The sequence below is a fragment of the Arachis hypogaea genome, chromosome 4 (assembly GCF_003086295.3).
Source record: "Arachis hypogaea cultivar Tifrunner chromosome 4, arahy.Tifrunner.gnm2.J5K5, whole genome shotgun sequence".
In the NCBI taxonomy this organism is placed as follows: Eukaryota; Viridiplantae; Streptophyta; class Magnoliopsida; order Fabales; family Fabaceae; genus Arachis; species Arachis hypogaea.
The window spans coordinates 64,047,801-64,059,963 of record NC_092039.1 but is presented as its reverse complement, the minus strand read 5'-3'; the positions used below and the strand labels follow the sequence as shown (position 1 = coordinate 64,059,963).

The following is a 12,163-nucleotide window of genomic DNA, read 5'->3' as shown; positions in this document are numbered from 1 at the left end:
TCATCATGATCTTCAAAGTGTTCTTGGTGTTCATCTTGACATTCATAGCATTCTTGCATGCATTCATTGTTTTGATCTAAAAATTTCATGCATTGAATATTTTTGTTGTTTTTCTCTTTCATAATTAAAAATTCAAAAAATCAAAAAAATATCTTTTCCTTATTTTCCTCCAAATTTTTGAAATTTTGGGTTGACTTGGTCAAAAATTTTTAAAATTAGTTGTTTCTTACAAGTCAAGTCAAAATTTCAATTTTAAAAATCTTATCTTTTCAAAATCTTTTTCAAAAATCATATCTTTTTCATTTTTTTTATAAATTTCAAAAATTTCAAAAATCTTTTTCAAAATATTTTCAAAATCTTTTTCTTATCTTTATATCAAATTTTCGAAAATTAGCTAACAATTAATGTGATTGGTTCAAAAATTTGAAGTTTGTTACTTTCTTGTTAAGAAAGGTTCAATCTTTAAGTTCTAGAATCTTATCTTGTAGTTTCTTGTTAGTTGAGTCTTTTTAAAAATTAAATCTTTTTCAAAATATCTTTTTATTAAAATTTTTATCTTATCTTTTTATCTTTTATCTTATCTTTTTCAAAAATTTTATCTTTTTCAAAATTTGATTTCAAAATATCTTATCTAACTTCTTATCCTCTTATCTTTTTCAAAATTTGATTTCAAATCTTTTTCAATCAACTAACTAACTTTTTGTTTGTTTCTTATCTTTTTCAAAACCACCTAACTACTTTTCCCTCTCTAATTTTCGAAAATTCTCCCTCTCTTTTTCAAAAATTCTTTTTGTTTTAAATTTTAATTTTAATTATATTTTGTCTTTGATTTTCAAAAATTACTAACCTCTTTTTCAAAAATTATTTTCGAAATCTTCCTTCTCTTTTCTTCTTCTATTTAATTATTTAATTACTAACACTTCTCTTCACCTCTCTTCATCCAAAAATCCGAATCCCCATCTCCATTCTTCTAACCCCTTTCTTCTTCTACTAACATAAGGGAATCTCTATACTGTGACATAAAGGATTCCTCTTTCTTTTCTTGTTTTCTTCTCTTTCATATGAGCAGGAACAGGGAAAAAGGCACTCTTGTTGAAATTGATCCAGAACCTGAAAGGACTCTGAAGAGAAAATTAAGAGAAGCTAAATTACAACAATCCAGAAACAACCTTTCAGAAATTTTCGAACAAGAGAAGGACATGGCAGCCGAAAATAATAATAATAATGCAAGGAGAATGCTGGTGACTTCACAAAGCCAACGTCCAAGTTTGATGGAAGAAGCATCTCCATTCCTGCCATTGGAGCCAATAACTTTGAGCTTAAGCCTCAACTAGTTGCATTAATGCAACAAAACTGCAAGTTTTATGGACTTCCATCTGAAGATCCTTATCAGTTTTTAACTGAGTTCTTGTAGATCTGTGAGACTATAAAGACGAATGGAGTTGATCCTGAAGTCTACAGACTCATGCTTTTCCCTTTTGCTGTAAGAGACAGAGCTAGAATATGGTTAGATTCACAACCTAAGGATAGCCTGGACTCCTGGGATAAGCTGGTCACTGCCTTCTTAGATAAATTCTTTCCTCCTCAAAAGCTGAGCAACCTGAGAGTGGATGTTCAAACCTTCAAACAAAAAGATGGTGAATCCCTCTATGAAGCTTGGGAAAGATACAAGCAATTGACCAAAAGATGTCCATCTGACATGTTTTCAGAATGGACCCTATTAGATATATTCTATTATGGTCTCTCTGAATTTTCGAAAATGTCATTGGACCATTCTGCAGGTGGATCTATTCACCTGAAGAAGACGCCTGAAGAGGCTCAAGAACTCATTGACATGGTTGCAAACAACCAGTTCATGTATACCTCTGAGAGGAATTCCGTGAATAATGGGATACCTCAGAAGAAAGGAGTTCTTGAAATTGATGCTCTGAATGCCATATTGGCTCAGAACAAAATGTTGACTCAACAGGTCAACATAATCACTCAAAATCTGAATGGATTGCAACATGCATCCAACAGTACTAGAGAGGTAGCTTCTGAAGAAGCTTATGATCCTGAGAACCTTGCCATGGCAAAAGTTAATTACATGGGTGAACCTTATGGAAACACCTATAATCCATCATGGAGAAATCACCCAAATTTCTCCTGGAAGGATCAACAAAAGCCTCAACAAGGCTTTAACAACGGTGGACGCAATAGGCTGAGCAATAGTAAGCCATATCCATCATCTTCTCAGCAACAGACAGAGAATTCAGAACAAAACACTTCTAATTTAGCCAATATTGTCTCTGATCTGTCAAAAGCCACTTTCAGTTTCATGAATGAAACAAGATCCTCCATTAGAAATCTGGAGGCACAAGTGGGCCAGCTGAGTAAAAAAGTCATTGAAACTCCTCCCAGTATTCTCCCAAGCAATACAGAAGAGAATCCAAAAGGAGAGTGCAAGGCCATTGATTTGATCAAAGTGGCCGAATGCACTAGGGAGGAGGAGGACGAAAATCCTAGTGAGGAAGACCTCCTGGGACGTCCTTCAAGCAAGAAGGAGTTTCCTATTAAGGATCCAGAGGAATCTAAGGCTCATCTAGAGACCATAGAGATTCCATTAAATCTCCTTCTGCCATTCATGAGCTCTGAAGACTATTCTTCCTCTGAAGAGGATGAAGATGTGACTGGAGAGCAAGTTGCTCAATATTTAGGAGCTATCATGAAACTGAATGCCAAGCTGTTTGGTAATGAGACTTGGGAAAGTGAACCTCCCTTGCTCATTAGTGAACTAGATACTTGGATTCAGAAAACTCTACCTCAAAAGAAACAAGATCCTGGCAAGTTCTTAATACCTTGTACCATTGGCACCATGAGCTTTGAAAAAGCTCTATGTGATCTAGGGTCAGGGATAAATCTTATGCCACTCTCTGTAATGGAGAAGCTGGGGATCATTGAGGTACAACCTGCCTTGTTCTCATTGTAATTAGCAGATAAGTCATTGAGACAAGCTTATGGAATAGTAGAGGACGTGCTAGTAAAGGTTGAAGGCCTTTACATCCCTGCTGATTTCATAATCCTAGACACTAGGAAGGAAGATGATGAATGCATCATCCTAGGAAGACCTTTCCTAGCCACAGCAGGAGCTGTGATAGATGTCAACAGAGGAGAATTAGTCCTTCAATTGAATGGGGACTACCTTGTGTTTAAAGCACATGGCCATCCCTCTGTGACAAAAGAGAGTAAGTAGGAAGAGCTTCTCTCAGTTCAGAGTCAAGAAGAGCCCACACAGTCAAACTCTAAGTTTGGTGTTGTGAGGCCACAACCAAACTCTAAGTTTGGTGTTCAGACCCCATATCCAAACTCTAAGTTTGGTGTTGGGACTACACTAACATTGACCTGATCACCTTGTGGCTCCATGAGAGCCACTGTCAAGCTATTGACATTAAAGAAGCACTTGTTGGGAGGCAACCCAATTTTATTTAATTTTTATTATATTGTTATTTTGTGTTTTATTAGGTACATGATCATGAGGAGTCACAAAAAAATCAAAAAAATAAAAAACAGAAGAAAAAAATTTTTCACCCTGGAGGACGCACGGGCTGGCGTTCAACGCCAGTAAGGTGCATCTGGCCGGCGTTTAACGCCAGAACAGAGCACCATTCTGGCGCTGAACGCCAGTAACAAGCATGAAACTGGCGTTCAACGCCAGAAACATGCTTTACATGGGCGTTGAACGCCCAGAACGTGCACCAATGGGCGTTTAAACGCCAGAATGGTGTGCCAAGGCAATTTACATGCCTATTTGGTGCAGGGATGGAATTCCTTGACACCTCAGGACCTGTGGACCCCACAGGATCATCTCAGGATCTGTGGACCTCACAGGATCCCCACCTACCTCGCCGTCTCTCTTTCCATTCATGGTCATTCCTTCTATTTTTCATTCACCACCTACATCTATCCACTCTTCCCCATACACCCCACCTACCTTTACAATTCAACTTCTCTTTCCCACCCAATCCCACCCATATAGCCGAATCCATCTCCCCTCACTCACCTCCGTTTTCTTCTTCTTCTTCTTCCTCTCTTCTTTCTTCTCTTGCTCGAGGGCGAGCAATATTTTAAGTTTGGTGTGGTAAAAGCATAGCTTTTTTTGCTTTTCCATTACCATTAATGGCACCTAAGGCCAGAGAAACCTCAAAGGGAAGACAAAAGCTTCCACCTCTGAGTCTTGGGAGATGGAAAGACTATAAGCCATCATAGCTCAGTGGTAGAACATGTGGCTGCAAATCAAGAGATCCCTGAGATACCTCAGGGAATAAGTTATCCTCCACACAAATATTGGAAGCAACTAAGGGTAGAAACACTAAAATTACTAGGAATCATTCAACAGAAGCAAGGAAGAGACATAGAGGAGCTCAAAAAGCACCATTGGACCTTCAAGAAGGCGCCACCCTCACTCAGGTGGATTCATTCCTTGTTCTTTATTTCTTTCTGTTTTCGGTTTTTAATGTTGTGTTTATCTATGTTTTGTGTCTCTACTTCATGATCATTAGTATGTAACCATGCCTTAAAGCTATGAATAAAATCCATTAATCCTTCACCTCTCTTAAATGAAAAATGTTTTAATTCAAAAGAACAAGAAGTACATGAATTTCAAATTTATCCTTGAATTTAATTTAATTATATTGATGTGGTGGCAATACTTTTTGATTTTCTGAATGAATGCTTGAACAGTGCATATTTTTGATCTTGTTGTTTATGAGTGTTAAAATTGTTGGCTCTTGAAAGAATGATGAACAAAGAGAAATGTTATTGATGATCTGAAAAAATCATGAAATTGATTCTTGAAGCAAGAAAAAGCAGTGAAAAAGGAAGCTTGCGAAAAAAAAAAAGAAAAAGAAGGAGCAGTAGAAAAAGCCAATAGCCCTTAAAACCAAAAGGCAAGGGTAAAAAGGATCCAAGGCTTTGAGCATCAATGGATAGGAGGGCCCAAGGAAATAAAATCCAGGCCTAAGCGGCTAAATCAAGCTGTCCCTAACCATGTGCTTGTGTCATGAAGGTCCAAGTGAAAAGCTTGAGACTAAGTGGTTAAAGTCGTGATCCAAGGCAAAAGAGTGTGCTTAAGAGCTCTGGACACCACTAACTGGGGACTCTAGCAAAGCTGAGTCACAATCTGAAAAGGTTCACCCAGTTATGTGTCTGTGGCATTGATGTATCCGGTGGTAATATTGGAAAACAAAGTGCTTAGGGCCACGGCCAAGACTCATAAGTAGCTGTGTTCAAGAATCAACATGCTTAACTAGGAAAGTCAATAACACTATCCGAAATTCTGAGTTCCCAGAGACGCCAATCACTCTGAACTTCAAAGGAAAAAGTGAGATGCCAAAACTATTCAGAAGCAAAAAGCTACAAGTCCCACTCATCTAATTAAATTAATATTCATTGATATTCCGGAATTTATAGTATATTCTCTTCTTTTATCCTATTTGATTTTCAGTTGCTTGGGGACAAGCAACAATTTAAGTTTGGTGTTGTGATGAGCGGATAATTTATACGCTTTTTGGCATTGTTTTTATATAGTTTTTAGTAAGTTTGAGCTACTTTTAGGGATGTTTTCATTAGTTTTTATGTTAAATTCACATTTCTAGACTTTACTATGAGTTTGTGTGTTTTTCTGTGATTTCAGGTAAATTCTGGCTGAAATTGAGGGACTTGAGCAAAACTCTGAAGAAGGCTGACAAAAGGACTGCTGATGCTGTTGGAATCTGACCTCCCTGCACTCGAAATGGATTTTCTGGAGCTACAGAACTCCAATTAGCGCGCTCTCAACAACGTTGGAAAGTAGACATCTAGAGCTTTCCAGCAATATATAATAGTCCATACTTTATTCGAAGATTGATGACGTAACTTGGCGTTGAACGCCAAGTACATGCTGCTGTCTGGAGTTAAACGCCAGAAAAACGTCATGATCCGGAGTTGAACGCCCAAAACACGTCATAACTCGGAGTTCAACTCCAAGAGAAGCCTCAGCTCGTGAATTAATCAAGCTCAGCCCAAACATACACCAAGTGGGCCCCGGAAGTGGATTTATGCATCAATTACTTACTCATGTAAACCCTAGGAGCTAGTTTATTATAAATAGAACATTTATCTATTGTATTAGACATCTTTTGACAGTTTAATCTCTTGAATATTCGGTCACTTGATCATGGAGAGGGCTGGCCATTCGGCCATGCCTGAACCTCTTTCACTTATGTATCTTCAACAGTGGAGTTTCTGCACACCATAGATTAAGGGTGTGGAGCTCTGCTGTACCTCAAGTATTAATGCAATTCTATTTTCTTTTATTCAAATCTCTCTTATTCTTATTCCAAGATATTCATTCGTACCCAAGAACATGATGAGTGTAATGATGAAAGTGACGATCATTATCATTCTCACTTATGAACGCACGTGATTGACAACCACTTCCGTTCTACATGCAACAGAGCTTGAATGTGTATCTCTTAGATTCCCCAACAGAATCTTCGTGGTATAAGCTAGATAGATGGCGGCATTTATGAGGATCCGGAAAGTCTCACCTTGTCTGTGGTATTCCGAGTAGGATCCTGGGAATCCGGAAAGTCTCACCTTGTCTGTGGTATTCCGAGTAGGATTCCGGTAATGAATGACTGTGACGTGCTTCAAACTTGCAAGTGCTGGGCGTTAGTGACAGACGCAAAAGAATCAAGGGATTCTATTCCAGTAGGCGCAGGAACCAACCAGTGATTAGCCGTGTTGTGACAGAGTGCGTGAGCGTAGTTTTCACTGCGAGGATGGGATGTAGCCATCAACCATGGGTGATGCCTCCAGACGATTAGCCATGCAAGTGACAGCCGCATAGGATCATTTTCCCGAGAGGATTGAAAGTAGCCACCGCTGATGGTGAACCCCTATACACAGCTTGCCATGGAAAAGAGTAAGAAGGTTGAGTTGAAGCAGTGGGAGAGCAGGCATCCTTGAGCCATACAGTATCTCCATATGCTTATCTGAAATTCTCACCAATGAATTTACATAAGTATTCTATCCCTTTTATTATTTATTTTCTTATTTCTATTTTCGAAAACCCATAAACCATTTTAATCTGCCTAACTGAGATTTGCAAGGTGACCATAGCTTGCTTCATACCAACAATCTCTGTGGGATCGACCCTTACTCACGTAAGGTTTATTACTTGGACGACCCAGTACACTTGCTGGTTAGTTGAACGGAGTTGTGAGCTTCTCTAACAATGCCTGAAACTCTGTTATCACAATTTCGTCCACCACCCTGCCCTTGTGGAGGGCAGGGCAATGTTGCCATGGTTCGCCTTGCCTCCCTGCCTGTGCGTCCAAGCTGCGCGCGCCCAAGCTTCTGGCCGTGCCAATTTGTGTGCCATGCACCAAGAAATGCTGCCCTGCCCTCCACAAGGGCAGGGCAGCGCAGGCTTTCCTTGTCCTTGGGTGAGATCCCAGGTTCGAACCTTGCTGGATGGCTTTTTGTTGCATTTCTTCCTTGGGATCCTTGGCACCAAAGCAGCGCCTAGTTCTTTGCTTCCTCAAGGTGCTATGTTCGATCCTTGGAGGTTGAAAACAAACCAATTTTTGCTTGTTTTCCTTGTATTTGAGCGCTACTTCTTTCCTTCTTGTTCTTGGGTTCGAAACCCATGGGTGGCACTTGGAGACAATTTCCCTTGATTTATTTTGGTGAGAGCCCGATATTGCTCTTGAGGGGGGCAGGGCAGAATTTTTCCTTCCTTTGTTTCTTGGCCTAGAATTGTGCTCCGCCCTCAAGGAGGGCAGGGCAGTGAAGCCTTGAATGCTTGGTTCATTGTTGTGCTCCCTTGGAGGGCAGTGTGCTCTCGTGGAGGGCAATGTGTCTTCCTCCCTTCCATGCGCTACATTCTTTTCTTCCTTGGGCCATGCTTTCTTAGGCCACGCTTCCTTCTTTTCTTCTTTTCTTCACCTACAAATAATCAAATCAACCAATCAAAGTATCACTAAATTCACAAGGTTTATAAATCAATTAAAATTCAATTAAATTTAGCTTAAACCTCATGATTTAGCATCAATTAAGTGGTGGTTGATTGATTCAAATAAAACATGCAATTCCACTCTAAATTGCTTACTTATGGTGCAAGAAAGTGCATAAAAACTAGTGAAACAAGTGAAATTAGCTTGAGAAATGGGTATATGATGACTTGTCATCAATATCCTGACTAAGAATAATAAAATAAACATAGCTTGCTTCAAACCAATAATCTCCGTGGGATCGACCCTTACTCACGTAAGGTATTACTTGGACAACCCAGTGCACTTGCTGGTTAGTGGTACGAGATCATAAGAAATCTTGATTTTGATATTGAGATTCAACTTTTGTGCACCACTAAGTTAACTGAGCGCTCCTAATTTGTGAAATTGGTCATGGTGTTGGCTCCAGGGCAGCGCTCAGTTAGAATTTCCTAACTGAGCGCCCATGCTTGTGTCCTTGGCCCATATGTTACGTCAAAGCCTTGCTCCAGGTGTGTCTCTATAGCGTTAAGTTAACTTTTGTTAACTGAGCGCCTTTTGCTTGTGAGGAAGCTCCAAGTTTGAGTCTTGAGGAATGCATTTTATGGTTGATTTTTAGGCCTTAAAGACGCCTTTCACGTTTGCTTCAATTGTATGTCAAATATGGATTGCTATATATCGTTGGAAAGCTCTGAATGTCAGCTTTCCAACGCAACTGGAATCGCATCAATTGAACATTTGTAGCTCAAGTTATGACCCTTTGAAGGAGGCATGGTCATGCTGTCACAAGGCTTTATAAAAGCCCGAAAAAGTTAAGTTAACTCTTTTTAACAGAGCGCTCTCTTCAACTTAGGCGTTGGTGCCTTGTTGAGCGCTACTTGATCATGGGCCACGCTTTTAAAAGCATGGCCTAAGGCATCAAAGTGTGTTCTACCTTCAAAGTGTGCCCCAAAACTCTTCTTTTCTCCTTTTTTGCTTATTTTGTGCTTTTTTGCTTCTTTTTCTTCTTATTTCCTACAAAGTTTGTAAAATCAAAAGCTCAAGGAAATATTCCATTTAAGCACAAAAGAATGCAACATTTAAGCACTAATCATAAATTTCTTGTATGAAAAAGCATAGAAAAATATGACATGGTGACATGTCATCCGTAGGGAATATGAATTTGTCCACCTTAACTAGAAGGTTTTCAATCACACCCCTGGGACAAATCACTGACTTGTCCACTAGTTCTAGAGATATTTGTATTGGCTTCACTTCTTCTATGCACAGCTTTCTCACCAGAGAAGAGGGCATCAGATTGATGCTAGCCCCTAAGTCACACATTGCCTTGTTGATGATCATACTGCCGATGGTACAAGGTAGAAGGAAACTTCCAGGATCTTCAAGTTTGGGTGGAAGCCCTTTTTGAATTAATGCCCTGTATTCTTCAATGAGTAGCACTGTTTTCTTCTCTTGCCAACTCCTCTTTTTGTTGATGAGCTCTTTCAAGAATTTTGCATATAGAGGCATCTGCTCTAATGCCTCAGCCAGGGGGATGTTTATCTCCAACTTCTTGAAGAGTTCAAGGAATTTAGGGAAGTGTTGGTCCTTTGTATCTTTGTTGAACCTTTGGGGATATGGCAATGGAGGTGTGAAGTTCACTCCCTGCCTATGATCCTTGGTTGGTTCTTCCATTTCTTGAGCCTGCTTGCATGTTGTCATATCCTTGTTGGCTTCCTTTTTCTCTGTTGACTCTTTGTTACTGCCCATAGCTCTCTTGGTTGCTTCTTTGTTGGCCACCAATGTCTTTTCACTCCTTAGCTGTATAGTTTTGCACTCTTCTTTTGGATTAGGAATGGTGTCACTTGGTAATGAGCTCGATGGTCTCTCAATAACAATTTGCTTGGAAAGCTGTCTAATCTACCTTTCCATATTTTTCATGGAAGATTCTTGATTTTTGGTTGTAAGCTCTTGGTTCTTCATCATTTTCTCCATCAAGAGCTCTAAGTTGGTGATCCTCTGAGAGTCTTGTGAGATTGGTTGGTTGTGAGATGTTGAGGGTTGATGGTAAGTGTTTTGATTGGTGGCTTGGTTATTGGATGGATGATGGTTGGAGGTGGGGTAATTGTTTTGGGGTTTTTGTAGGAGTTTTGGTTAGTGTTCTGCGGGTTATTTCTTGGGTAGTTTTGGTTTGAATTTCTTTGCCATGGTTGTTGGTTCTGGTTGTGGCTATCTTGCCATCTAAGGTTTGGGTGGTTCTTCCAGGATGGGTTATAAGTGTCACCATAAACTTCACTTGATCCTGAACCTTGATTGTGCACATATTGAATTTGTTCTTGCTGTTGATCCTCTTGACCCTCTTCATTCTGCCCCCAAGGGATTGATGGTTGGCTTCTGACATTCACCGATGAAACTTGTAAGCTATCAATCTTCTTAGCCATTTATTCAAATTGTTGCTGAATTTACTGCTGCATCACTTTATGTTGAGCCAAGATTGTGTCCACTCCTTCCAATTCTATCACTCCCTTTCTATGTGATGGTTGGCGTTGCCTTTGGTGAGCAAAGAAATATTGATTGTTCACTACTAGATCAATGAGATTTTGGGCCTCTTCTGCAGTCTTCATGAGTTGCAAAGAGCCTCCAGCTGAGTGATCTAGTGCTTCTTGAGTCTTCAAAGTGAGTCCTTCATAGAAGTTTTGAAGCTTGTTCCATTCAGTGAACATGTCTGGTAGACATTTCCTAAGTAAAGCCTTGTATCTCTCCCATGCGTCATATAGAGATTTAGCATCCAATTGTGTGAATGTTTGCACTTCAGTCTTTAATCTAATAATCCTCTGAGGTGGGTAAAATTTGGCAAGAAACTTGCTCACTAGATCTTCCCAAGTGTTGATGCTTTCTCTTGGAAATGTCTCTAGCCATTGAGTAGCTTTGTCTCTGAGGGAGAATGGAAATAGCAATAGCTTGTAGATGTCAGGATGCACACCATTAGATTTGACATTGTCACAAATCCTCAGGAAAGTGGATAAGTGTTGGTTTGCATCTTCAAGTGGCCCTCCTCCAAAAGAGTAGTTGTTTTGGACCAATGTGATGAGTTGTGGCTTCAATTCAAAGTTATTTTATTAACATTTGGGATAAGGATGCTACTCCCACAACATCTAGGATTTGCAAATGTATAAGAGGCCAATACTCTCCTTAGTGGTTGACCATTGTTGTTGTCCACTCCTACTGGTGGATTTGTTGGATTTGTTGAGTGTTCATCCTTCTCTTGGAATTCTTCTTCTAAATCCTCTTCTCCAACAATGCCTTTCCATCTTTCTTCTCTTCTTAACCTCTAAAGGGTTCTTTCGTCAGTTTCAGAGAAAGTAGGGATAGCGCTCCTTGTACCTGACATACAAACAAAACATAAAAAACACACAAAACTAGAAAACCAGTAGTACTTCAATCTATTGCTAGAGTGAAGTTTTGGTTAGCTTAGGCAAAAATTCAAACAGTTAATGTGTTAGTCAAAAGAAAATAAAAAATGCTTAATCTAGATCACCACCTAACTTAATCATTGTCAATCTATTTCAATCCCCGGCAACGGCACAAAAAAATTGATGTGTGAAAAACGATCCAATACAAAACTCACCAGCAAGTGTACTGGGTCGCATCAAGTAATAATAACTCACATGAGTGAGGTCGATCCCACATCGATTGAAGGATTAAGCAATTTTAGTTTAGTGGTTGATTTAGTCAAGAAAACAAGAGTTGATTTGAGTGATTTGTATCTAACAGAAGCTAAATTGCATGAAATGTAAGGGAAGAGGGAAGAATTGCAGTAAATTAAAGAGAACAGAAAGTAAAAGTGCTGAATCTTAAAGAACAAGTAAAGTAAATGACAGAAACTTAGAGTGCAAGAAATGTAAATTGCAGAAACTTAAAGTGCAAGAAATGTAAAGTGCTTGAATGATAAAGGGCTCAGGGAGCTGGGATTTCAGAATTTAAACAAGGAAGAGTAAATTGCAACAAGTAGAAGAGTACAAGATGAATTAAACTGAAGTAGTTCTCAAATAGAAAAGTAAATTAGCTTAAAGAAGCATTCAATGGATGAACTAAAATGGAAATGCAGATCTCAGGGGTCAAGAGACTAGAAAACCAAATCTAGATCTCACTGCCTTCCTTGATCCAACTCA

The 12,163-nt window shown here is 39.3% G+C and overlaps 1 non-coding gene across 1 annotated transcript; it reads right to left on the bottom strand.

Annotated features, from left to right (window-relative positions):
- Positions 1-1,597: 1,597 nt before the first annotated feature.
- On the bottom strand, positions 1,598-1,704 carry LOC112798506 (small nucleolar RNA R71). Its single transcript, XR_003200116.1, has one exon. It is a non-coding gene; the product is annotated as a small nucleolar RNA R71 (small nucleolar RNA).
- Positions 1,705-12,163: the final 10,459 nt, after the last annotated feature.